This window comes from Antechinus flavipes, chromosome 4 (genome assembly GCF_016432865.1).
Source record: "Antechinus flavipes isolate AdamAnt ecotype Samford, QLD, Australia chromosome 4, AdamAnt_v2, whole genome shotgun sequence".
Lineage (NCBI taxonomy): Eukaryota > Metazoa > Chordata > Mammalia > Dasyuromorphia > Dasyuridae > Antechinus > Antechinus flavipes.
The window spans coordinates 274,834,405-274,846,268 of record NC_067401.1 but is presented as its reverse complement, the minus strand read 5'-3'; the positions used below and the strand labels follow the sequence as shown (position 1 = coordinate 274,846,268).

The following is an 11,864-nucleotide window of genomic DNA, read 5'->3' as shown; positions in this document are numbered from 1 at the left end:
AATGCCCCTTCCCATTCCTGTTTTCTGCTGGTTTGATTTATCACACCTGCAAGGAGTTTTCTAAAATAAAATTAATCATTGTTCTCTATAATTACTGACCCTAAAAAGTCCTCTTAAGCCCATTCACATCATTAAATCCATTATACATTCTATTATTGCTTTCATTTCCACCATTGTATACATTCTAAGCCCATTCTCACCATTTTATACATTCCAAGTTGATTTCCATCATTTTATGTGAGAAAAATATTTTTCTTGCTTCTGTTATCACTTGCTTGCTTTGCTAGTTACAATCCTATATAAGCACTGTGCCCCAGTTACTCTGGACTGAATGCTTTGGACAACAGTCCCATCGGTCAGATAGCTTATTAAACTCTCCATTTTAAAAATTAAATCACTCTCTACTTTCCTCAGTTTCCCTGATATTACATTTTCTTTTGGTGGGGAAAGGTCAAGAATTTGGAACAGAAAAAAACATTAAATTATGAAAAAAAAAAAAAAAAGCCAAGTCTGCCAAAGATGATAGTATATAAGGAAAAGTACCACTCATCTCTCTCCCACAATTTCTCCAACTAAAATTTTATAAGTACCAGACTGATCAGTGATTGGGAAATCCAAGGGAAAAACCATAATGAATTATTTTTAATCTTAGGTTTTTACAGGGTGACAGACACATGACCTTAGAGTAGGATTGTGGATCTGGCTGTGAATAATAATAGGATAGGGAGAAAATTAGGAGACTAGGTCATGAAGGTTTTTGAAAGCCAAATTGAGGGGTTTGTATTTGCTCTTGGAGAAAAGGAGCCACTGGGGTTTACTTAGTAGGGGGTGAAATGGTTAGACCTTACAATTATTGTCTCTTTGTTCATGCTTAAATCTACAGCAGAGGTCCCTTAAAGGCAAGTAAAAACCTAGTAGCTCTGACAAATATATGTCTATACACATTCTAGCTCTCCAAGTCTTTATGATTTGGAAAAAGGAGATATGGTAGCAGAGGCATGTGGTTCAACAGAAAAAAGCACTGGATTTTAGAATCAGAGGCCTGATTAAAAATTCTGTCTCTCTTAACTTACTTAGTAACTCAGGCAAGACATAACTTTTCAGGACCTCAATTTTTTTAATCTGGAAAATGAGTATTTTTTTATTTCAAGAATGTAGCATAGTATAGTAAAAGGCACTGATTGAGAAAGCAAAGGACCTGTGTTCAAAAACTATAGCATTTATTACTTTTGTTGCTTTCGGCAAATCCCTTGACTTCCCTGGTTCTGAATTTCCTCATCTATAAAATGAGATTATACTGGATAGCACATCAGATGTATATGATTCTATGACTTTTGACTCTCCTAGATCTTAGCCCAGTTAAATTGCCTGCCCTTATTTGGTAAAGCTTTCCCTTTTTATAAATTGCACATGTTTAACATATATTGCTTTACTTGCTGTTTAGGGGAGGGAGGTATGGGGAGAAAAAAACTTGGGAACACAGGGTTTTGCAAGGCTAAATGTTGAAATGTATTTTGCATTTATTTTGATATTTTTCCTCTTTTGACATTTTGAAGGCACCTGATCTTATTTTTTTAAAATAACATTAACTTTCTCTCATTTCCTCTTTACTACTACTGCAATAGTTTATTCATTGGCATTCCTATCTCTAGTTTTTTTCCTCTCTCCAATCTATCCTACACAGTTAACAGATTAATTATCCTAAAGCATAGCTTGTATTCTAATAATCTTCCTATTTCCCCCCCTAATTTTTTTGTAATTTCCCCCATGCTGAGTAAGATTCAAATTTTTCAACCTATTGATCTTCCGTAATTTGGCCCTAGTGAAGTCTTATTTTCCTACTACTCTAACACATGTGCTGTTATAGTAGAATAAAAGTAGGAGGGCTGCTCTGAGGATTAGCCTAATCACTATGGATAATGGTTGCTCTTGCTGCCAGTAGTGTAGGAAATTGTCACAACAGGAGCCCTACTTTTTGGCATAGGCTCTTCTCAGCTCAATTTAAGGTTTAAAATGTACAAAATCATAATTGTACTATAATTGTTTTTTTTTTTCTTCTTTTGAGATTGTCTCCCTATTTTACTGGAAGTGCATTGGCTGCTCACAAGCCCAATCCCACAACTGATCAATAGTTTTGATATGTCTCTTCTGACCTGGGGTAGTTTGCTCCTCCTTAAGCAGTTCAGTGTCCCCTTGCTTCTGGAAAGTTACTAAAATCATTCTGGACTTAGTGCAGATCAAGATTATTTTAGTCCTAATATAGTTTAGAATTCCCAAGCTCAAACAGTCCACCAGCCTCAACCTCTCCCATAACAAAAATTGTAGGTATGTGCTATCAAGCATCCCTCTCCCCTAATTGCCTTGTAACTTTGTTTCTACCTGATGCTTTAGGAGAATCTCCAAAAATAGAATTCATGATTCATTTCACATTGAGTGATTATTTTCTTCATTTCACATAATTAAAAAAATCTTACATATAGAATATCTTCAATACAAGAAGGAATTGAAAAAAAATCACTCAGATTTAAGTTTGGAAGTTTTGGCATTTCTTCTTTTAACTATTTTGATGAAGGGGTTTCACTTTTCAGAGTACAAAAAGTATATTATAATGTAAAGATTAAATAGATATTCTTGCCAATGAATATAAACCATCTCCAACTGGAATAATTAATTTTTTAGTTCTTTTCCTTTCAAATATTTATTATTTTCCCCAAAATTTTCTTTTGGATTCCAGATATTGTGAACAAATTCAAAATACACTAGAGGCGGCTCTTTTTCTCCTTGCAGTGAACCGAACTAGACTTGGGATTGTAGATTTAGAGATAGGATTGTAAAGGCTATCTAGTGCCCCTCTTATTTTACAAAAAAGTAGCCAAGGTTCAGAGAGGTTAAGTTACTTGGTCAAGATCACACAAGTAAGAGAATTCACATCCAATTCTCTAGTTTTTTCCATCACTCTCCACTGCTTTATGCTCGCTGCACAGGGAGCCAAGTAGCTCAAACTTAAGCACTATATGGTCAAACCAATTCTCATTTATTAATATTACAAAGCCCATTTCGTTTAAAAGGTCCAACTCCAGCTGATAGAAAGGAACTGCAGTTGAGCTAGATGCTTCCCCTTTCTCAAGGGGCTCTCTCGCTAGGTGGCGGCAGAGCTGAGCTTGCTTCAGGTTGACCTAGACAACCCAATTAGGGTTAACTAGGGTCATCGAGAAGCAACCAAAATCCTAGGTGCTAATCCTTTGGGGGTTAATTTTTCGCCAAGGCCAAGAGTCAGTGGAGGACAGCGCCACAGAGTGGCCCTATAGGAAAGTTAACTCGTGCTGAGTCCATGTGGGGACGAGTCTCCCCTCCAATTCTCAGCCTCTCTGCTCGGAACTTCCTGGGAATCCCTCTTGTGAGGTATGTTTGACCCAAGCAGCTGTCCATAGTTCTAGAACCATATAGACTATTGCCGGAAGGGCAGGCCGGGCCTCCACAGCAGTGGAGCAGCTTCCTCCCGCTCCCTCTGCCGAAGGAAACTTGCCATAGCAACTACTTCTCTCATCCCGCCCCGATTCGGAAGCATAAAAGCACCTCACTGCCTACACTAAAAATGGGAGAGAGGCGGGCATGAAATGTAGCGTCTATTAAAGGCCGTGGTGACGAGATCAAGAAGAGAGTACGTCCTCAGACATTCCGACCTGGCGATATAAATGACGAAAAACAGAGCGACAGGACACTCGCTTCCAGCAAGGTGGCCAACCGGACAAACCGAGAGCAAGTCACGTGTCCTCGTGCTCGGCATATTTAACATGGCTTGTGAGACGGACCGGATGTTGTCAACATTTGCTTCCGGGTGACAGCGCTCTGGCGCCATCTTGTCTTGTTCGAGAAGAAGTGGAAGGAGTGAAGGGGGTGGAGAAGACGCTGTAGGGACCTCATCGGTGACGGTGTCCCGGAGCCAGAGTGGGTGAGTGATAGAGAACTGTTACACGATGGGACTCGTTAAGCTGCTGCCTTCCAATATAGGCCGCGTGGATCAGGCAGTATGGAGTTATAAAACGGATTGGTTGTGTACGTCGCCTGCGGCGGCCGCCAAGTGCTTCTCTTCCCATCCCCCTCGTCTCCCAGGAGGAGGTGACTGTGGTAGTAGTCAGGCCTAGTCGTAGCTGCAGCGCCCTCTGCGACACGGATGCATCCCCGCGGTCAGAAATGCTACTTCATCTCTCGGGGCAAGTACCTTAGATGAGAGGAGGATAATTGTCAGGTTCCGGGCTGTCCGTTGAACACTGCGCGTGCGTGCTGGTAACACCCTAGTGAAGAGGACTGGATGGGGGTGGGGGTGGGCGGGAAGAGAAGACACGGCGGCCGCGTACACGCATGTGCATACTGTAAGAGCCTGGAGCGCCTTTTGCAGTTCTTAGTGGCCAGGTACCGTTAAGAGATACCCGTCCAGCACTCTGGAGAAACGCTCGATTGTAATCAAGTCTCACGGTTTTATGAGTTTTTACGGTATTATTTGTGTTTTGTGAGTTTTTATACACTCTTCACTCTTACACTGTAAGTTTTTAGATGTCAGGAGCTTTCATGTAATGTTGTTCCCTTTGTTCTGTGTTGTTTTTGTTTTTTTCCAGTAACTCCGCTCTCCCAGACTTTTCAGTACATGGTGACCAACTTATTGTGTAAATTGACACTTGCTTCTTGGCATTCTAATAAAAATGTTTATTACATTAACTTGTTCCCTTCTCCCCAAAAACCCTTCCTCACAGTCCATACACAAATCTTTTTAACCAAGCATAGAGCATTCTCTATGTAGTACTAAAGGCTAGTATTTATATAGCATTTTAAAGTTGGTTTGCATGGTACTTTACAATTATCTCATTTTATCAGAATATCCCTGATAGCTGCTGTTGTTTTTCGCACTTTATAGATACATAAACTAAGAGTAAGAAGCTAAGTGAAGTGCTTACGTTCACACTAATGATCCAGATCCAATAAACTAGCTAGTGCACTACTTTGGAAGCAAAAAAACAGCTTTAGAATAATAAATTGTGGAGTTTATCGAGGAAGGAGATTATATATAATCATGCTTTAAGAAATAAACTGCAACTAAAAGTTCTTGAAGCTCTATCTTCTATCTTCACTTTTTTATTTGTCGTTTCTAGTTGCTATATATTCGTCACTGTTAACAGTTAAGTACAAATTTAGTTAAAATGTTCTGAAACTTTAAATTTGTCACTACATTTCAAGCTACTATTACTCATTTGTTTACTAGACAAATGAAAAGGGCAAATGAATCATTCCTTTGTTAAGGACAAATTAACATAGGATTAGAATTTTTTTTGTATTTTGTTAAAATAGTTATTTAATCAAATTTTTCTATGAAATGGCACCCTTTAAAGAAATTGTGTATTGGGGGCATTTTTTGGGGGAAAGTTTAATGTGAGAAGCATTACACTTAATTTCAGAATATTATTAGACAATACAATGGAAAGACCATTGGAAACCGGAATATAAATTTAAATCCTCTCTAAAGTACAGGCTACTTGTACGATCTTGAAAAGAAGACATTTAATATTCTTGGGCCTCCGTTTTCTTTCCTGTAAAAGAGACTAGATGAAGTTTCTTTTAAAAATCTAGCTTTTAGAAATTTAATGGTAGAACTAAGATTTTAATTTTAGTTGATAACTCATATTAACCTATTGTTACTAGGTGTTATACTTTTATTTAATTGATTATAACAATAGCCCTATAAGAATAGAGCAAGTCTTATTACAGGTAATGAAACTAAGGTTTAGAAAGGCTGAGACTCACAAAATTCCATAGCCAGTAAGTGATAGAGCCAGGACTAAAATTGGGCATCGCATGCCTCTACATTACTGTGTACTTGAACTTCTTACTTCTTGTGTGTCTGAAGAGTTGTTTATTTTTATGTGGAACTTTTTCTTGGTCTCACTCCCTTTTCATAAGAGAAGGCAAACACTAGTCTAACAGGGATGGATAGGTTCCCTGTTGGAATATCTGATTAGAATTTTTTCTCCTCTAAGTATAGATTTAAAATTTTCCTTTATATGTATTTTGTTAATGGTAATGATAGATAACTTAATCAGTAAATTTAGTATTCTCAAACTAAATAATGCTCTATTAAAACTAGCCTAAGGAGAAAATGAAATGAGATCATTTTAGTGACTGAAAAAGGTTCTCTACTTTTGAAGCTGATTATATTTAATGTGAGTTTGTAAAGGAAACAAAGTAACATTAGAATGTAATTGTTAAGATAGTTCCAGAGAACACATTCGAAAACACACGTCCCATTATTTTGCTTGGTTGGAATTTTATTAAATTCTCTCTAATTATTCATTTTAAAGGATAGCTCTCCTTTGGGAACACAACAGGGGATTCTGGACAAAGTATAGTCAGTGTAAAAATATTTAAAAAGCAGTACCATGGAAATTTTTACTTTATAATAATAGTTTCTTATTTTTCAAGATACATGCAAAGATAGTTTTCAACATTTACCCTTGAAAAACCTTGTGTTCCAAATTTTTCTCCCTCCCTTAGACAGCAAATGATCCAATAAAGGTTAAAGTGCAATTCTTTTAAACATATTTTCCCAAGAATAAGCAAATCAGAAGGGAAAAAAAGGAGAAAGAAAAAAACAAGCAAGCAAACAACAACAAAAATGGTGAAAATATTAAGTTGTGATCCATATTCAATCCCTATATTCCTCTCTCTGGATGCAGATGGCTCTCTCCATCACAAGTCTATTGAAATAGTACTATGGAAGTGAAGGTGTTTATTTGGTAATAGAAGATCGACAGATTTTAGATGTCTCTAATATATTTAAGGTATTGTTTTAAATGTACTGGATGATACCAGAGATGATATCCTTATATACCAGAGAGTCTTATCCTCAAAAAGTTTAATTTAGTTGGAGGCAAGAAATTTGAAAAATTATATAAATGTGTGAGCAATTTAAACAACTTTATAAAAAATGACTTTATAAAAACTGCCTTAATATATAGTAAAACTGCGTAACTTGCAAGATGAATAATATAGATGAATGGTTCACAAACTAGTGATTGAACCCTTCATTTAAAAAAAAAATTGTAGAATGCTTAGAATAAAATTAGTTAAAAATTATTTTTTAAAATAACATTACTAATGGTACCATTTAAAGGAATAGGTGATATTGACTCTTAGAATTCCTTTGACTTGTTTGGAAATAAAGTAACAAGTAACATTTATATAGTGATTACTACATGCCAGATACTGTACTAAATGCTTTACAAGTATTAACTCATTTCATCCTCACCATAACCCTGTGAGATACTTTTTTTATTCCCCATTTTACAAATAAAGAAACTGAGGCACACAGAGATTGAGTGATCTGTACAGGGTCATACAGCTAATTGAGATTGAATTTGAACTCAGGTTTTCCTGACTTCATCTTTGGAATTCTCTGTCCAGTGTGCTATCTACCTTTCCCTGATCTACAACTAAAAAACTCCTTTCATCTCTTCCAAACTGTGATTTTACATTTTCTCTTCATTGAGTGGAATACAAAAAAGGGAACTAAGAGTCACTTTTAGTTTCTTTTCCAACCATATTTTTAACCTGCCCCATTGGGGGATAAGAATGGACAGCTAAATGTAGTTTACTCTTGTGTCAGGGTGGAATTGAATTGGGAGAGATCATTCTTGTTTCTTGTAGGGCAGGGCTTCTGAACCTTTATTATTATGGACCTCCTTGACAGTATTTTGGAAAATGTTTTAAATAATTGAAAAAATATTAAATGTCTTTTAGAGGTTAGTGAAAATAAATAATTTCTCTCCTAAGTTCAAGGATCCTCTGAAATTTATTCAGAGCTACAAAGGGGTCTGCAGACCCAAACTAAAAACATTTTCTTCAACTCTACTGCTGAAAAAGACTGACAGCAGTTGAAATAAAGATATAAAAGTCTAAATATAATATTTCTTGTCTAATTATGGGAAGTGCCTTTTAAATTTTTGATCATATTTTGTTAACCAACAGATTCTGAGGAAAATATAATGTGTCAGATTTCTCCCCACCTCCTCATTTTTGAATGGAACTTAGTACTTTTAAATCTCTACTGTGGAAAATCTAAAATAGATGATTGCAGTACCTATGTAACCATAGATAAAAAGAAAATGTGGAAAACTTAAAGTGATAGAGCAGATAGAAGGTAAAAGAAAAGGATGCAGGGCAAAAGAGGGCTTTTATCAACTGTGCCATCTAGTTACTTTCAATAATACACTAGCGATTATTTAGATGTGTTAAGGTTTATAAAGCACCTTATTTATAGTATTTCTTTTGGTCCTTAACACAACTCTTAAGAGATAGGTGCTATTATTATCCCCCATTTTGCACATATGGAAATTGAGTATAAGAGTTTAGATTCCTTTCTCAAGGTCACAAGCAAATGCCTGAGGCGGGATTAAGACTCATTTCATCCTAGTTCATGTACTCTGTTTTGTTTGTCCTTCATTCTGAAAGGAGGAACATGACTACAGGGAAATGATGCTATGAAAAGCAAGTGAGTTGAATTTAAATGATGGAGGGCTGTGCCCTCATCAACCTCATTTTCTCTTCCAGGACCATCTGGAACTAGTGGTAAGATACAGATCAAGACAATTGGAGATAGCCACAGATGCAATGAGAGACCTTGGCCTTTTTAAGCTAAGATTTTTACCAGGTTTCAGTTTGTCTAAGTCAAAGTTCAATCAGTGATTAAGGGTAGGTAAGAAATGAGGCAAAGAATGGTTTCTTTTACCTAGTCAGAAAAAAAAAATCATTGTGGGAGGAGAAGACCTTATGCATTTCTGGCCAAAATATAAACAATTGTTATTTACATTTACTCTGAGCCAATATGGTCCCAAACTGTGCCCAGTTGGCCATGAGAACTAATGTTGGACATTCAATGAGAGCCTAAAATGATTTGTGTTTCAGACATGATTTTTTTTTTAAATAATAGCTTTTTATTTTGAAAATATATGCAAAGATAGTTTTCAACATTCACCCTTGCAAAACCTTGTGTTCCAAATTTTTTTCCTCCCTTCTTACTCCCTCTCCTAGAAAGCAAATAATCCAATATGTTAAACATGTGCAATTCTTCATACACATTTTCACATTTGTCATGCTGCACAAAAAAAAAAAAATTAGATCAAAAAGGGAAAAAAAATGAGAGAGAGAAAAAAGCGCAAACAACCAAAAAGGTGAAAAAACTAAGTTATGATCCACATTCAGTCCCCACAGTCCTCTTTCTGGATGTAGATGACTCTCTTTATCACAAATCTGTTGGAATTGTCAAGCATGATCTTTTAGAAAGAAATCTGGCTAGCAAACCGCAAGATATCTCTGGTGGTTTCAGCAATCTTTTTTTAAATTCTTTTTAAACATCTAGAGCAGTTAAGTGGGAAAGAGAGTTGCAGAAATTCAGCTGTGGCAGCTATTTCAGAACATCTTAACTATACTTCCATATTTTATTACTAGTTTAAATCCCCAGATTCATGGCTATTGTGGTGTGCAAATTAACTGGAACAAAGTAGACTAAATTTGTTGAGGAAGGAAGGATAAGGCTAAAGAAACAAATTTATATGGCAACTGTGTCAGTTACTGGGCTAAGTACAAATACTATCTCATTTAATTATCACAATGACCCTATGTGTATGTGTTCTTATTTGCCCCCATTTTATCATTTTATAGTTGAAGCAAACAGGTTTAAGTCTAGGCTCTCATAGCTAGCAAATAGCTGAGACCAAATTTTAACTTGGCTTTAGGTTCTGTACTGCTCTATGTACTGTATTACCTAACTGCCTTAATATATGGTAAGTAAATGTAAAGAACTTTAAATGTTAAGAAAATAAATGTGAAATTTGTCCATGACAAAATTTTACACAATTTGACATTGAGATCACAAGATTAATAAATGAATTCACAAGATAGACACAATAAAAACACATAAGTTTTCATTGGAGTTGTTTGGGACAAAAAGACCTACACAATTTGACTACTACAGAGATCACTCATAGAAAGCAGAATTATTTATTAGAATCTCGAGAAGCAGATCCCATCCTGGTCTGCAAACAAAATTTCACAGCAGGATAGGGTCAGAGCCTTGAAAATACTTACAGCTTTTATACATTTCAGACAAAGAACCTCCAAAATCCCACCCTTTATATGTTGTGATTGGTCACATAAGTCTACTATTCCCCCAGTTGGTCAGTGGAATGTAGTAGACAAGGTGATATACAGCTTCTTCGGCCACATAATCCCTTCTTGGACAATGGAATGTAGTCTAGACCTTATCTAAACTCACATTACTCTGAAGAAGCTCTGAAACTGAGGTCTATAGGCTTGATCTACTTTAGAATCTGTAAGTTCTCCATCTTTTCCCACACAGAGTTTAAGGCAGATAAATTCCCAGGCCATTAGAAATGCATGTTTATCTCTGTCCATTAGATAAATTTCTTAGCCTTTCATGATTTATGGCTTGTTTCAGTATTCTGTCTTCAATTGTGAATTTCTGTAAATTCCAGAACTTTTCAGTATTAGAATATATTTATCAAGATTCATTATAATATATAGCACCTACTCTATGCAAGGTATTGTGTGAAGGGCTTTTACAAATATTGTCTCATTTGGTCCTCACAGCAACCCTTTGAGGTAGGTGCTATTAAATATTCTCATTTTACATTTGAGGAAACAGGCAGAGAGAGGTTAAATTACTTTTCTAGTCATTGTAAATGTATGAGACTGGATTTAAACTTAGAAATTCCTGCTTCAACCCAGAAAGAGCTCCCCAGTTTCACCTTGGTCTAGTTAGAACAATCCTGTCATGTCGATTACAACCTAAGCTGCCAGGCCATTCTGAAGGTCTTTGCTTCTTTTTTAAGGAATAATTAGTCTGTTTCACAGCAATAGTTTCTCAGTTCTTGACTTTTTTTGTTGTTTTAAAACATATTTTGTATTGGCTTTTTGTACAGCTGATCCTTGATTTTATGATTTCATCTAGTTTCTTTAACAATGAATTGTGCTTGCAAAAAAACTACAACCTTTGCATATTTGCTTAAGTAATAATATATTCTTAGAAACTACAGAATTAAAAATCAATGAAAGAGAACAATGAAACACATATATAGCATGGAATCCAACACTTAACTGACATTAACTAAAAATAAGGAAATCAGTTCTGAATCAGCTTTGTGCTAATAGAACCATAACATGGTCATTAGTGTCACAGAATGAAAACATGTAATTTGTATACCATCACATAAAAACTAAACAGAATGGCAACTCATATCAGTTTCTTTCCTTCCTTTCCTTCTTTTTGTTTCTTTCCTGTTGGAATCCTTACCAAGTGTTACATGATTAGAGTTGATAGAGACAATAATTATCTAATTTAGCATGGTTCAATATGATTGATCTAATTCTATAAGGAGATGTTATGGGCCAGAGCTTGAAATAAGGTACTAAGTAGAACTGATAGAAACAATGCTTGTGTTCACACCTTTAGAGAGCTCATATAAGCAAGAAGCTTTTAGGGTCAGAGAGCACTCTGGGAGGAAACCCATAATCGCACTCTCGGAAAAGAAGCATAAATAGAGCATCAGGAAGCCAGTCAAGTAGTTCAGAGAGAAGCCCTCTTTCAGAGGCAAGACAGATTCATTCCATCTTCCACCTTTGTACTGGCTGGAGGCTGAAAGGAGCAGCGGCAAAGGACTAGCAGCAAGAGCTCTTGGAACCAAGCAGAAAGATAGGCCTCTAAGAAAAACTAACCAGGCTATTTTGGAAGGAGAAAATAAACGTTTGCATTTTATCAACTGGCTGCATTTGGGGTGATTATTACTTTCAACTGAAAC

At 36.1% G+C, this 11,864-nt stretch overlaps 1 protein-coding gene across 1 annotated transcript in view; it reads left to right on the top strand.

The window, feature by feature from the left end:
- Positions 1–3,854: 3,854 nt before the first annotated feature.
- Positions 3,855–11,864, top strand: part of PNISR (PNN interacting serine and arginine rich protein) — a 51,564-nt gene continuing 43,554 nt past the window's right edge. The window contains exon 1 of the mRNA XM_051997443.1: positions 3,855–3,952. The gene's annotated coding sequence lies outside the window, so the exon portion shown is untranslated. The remainder of the gene's footprint in view (positions 3,953–11,864) is intronic.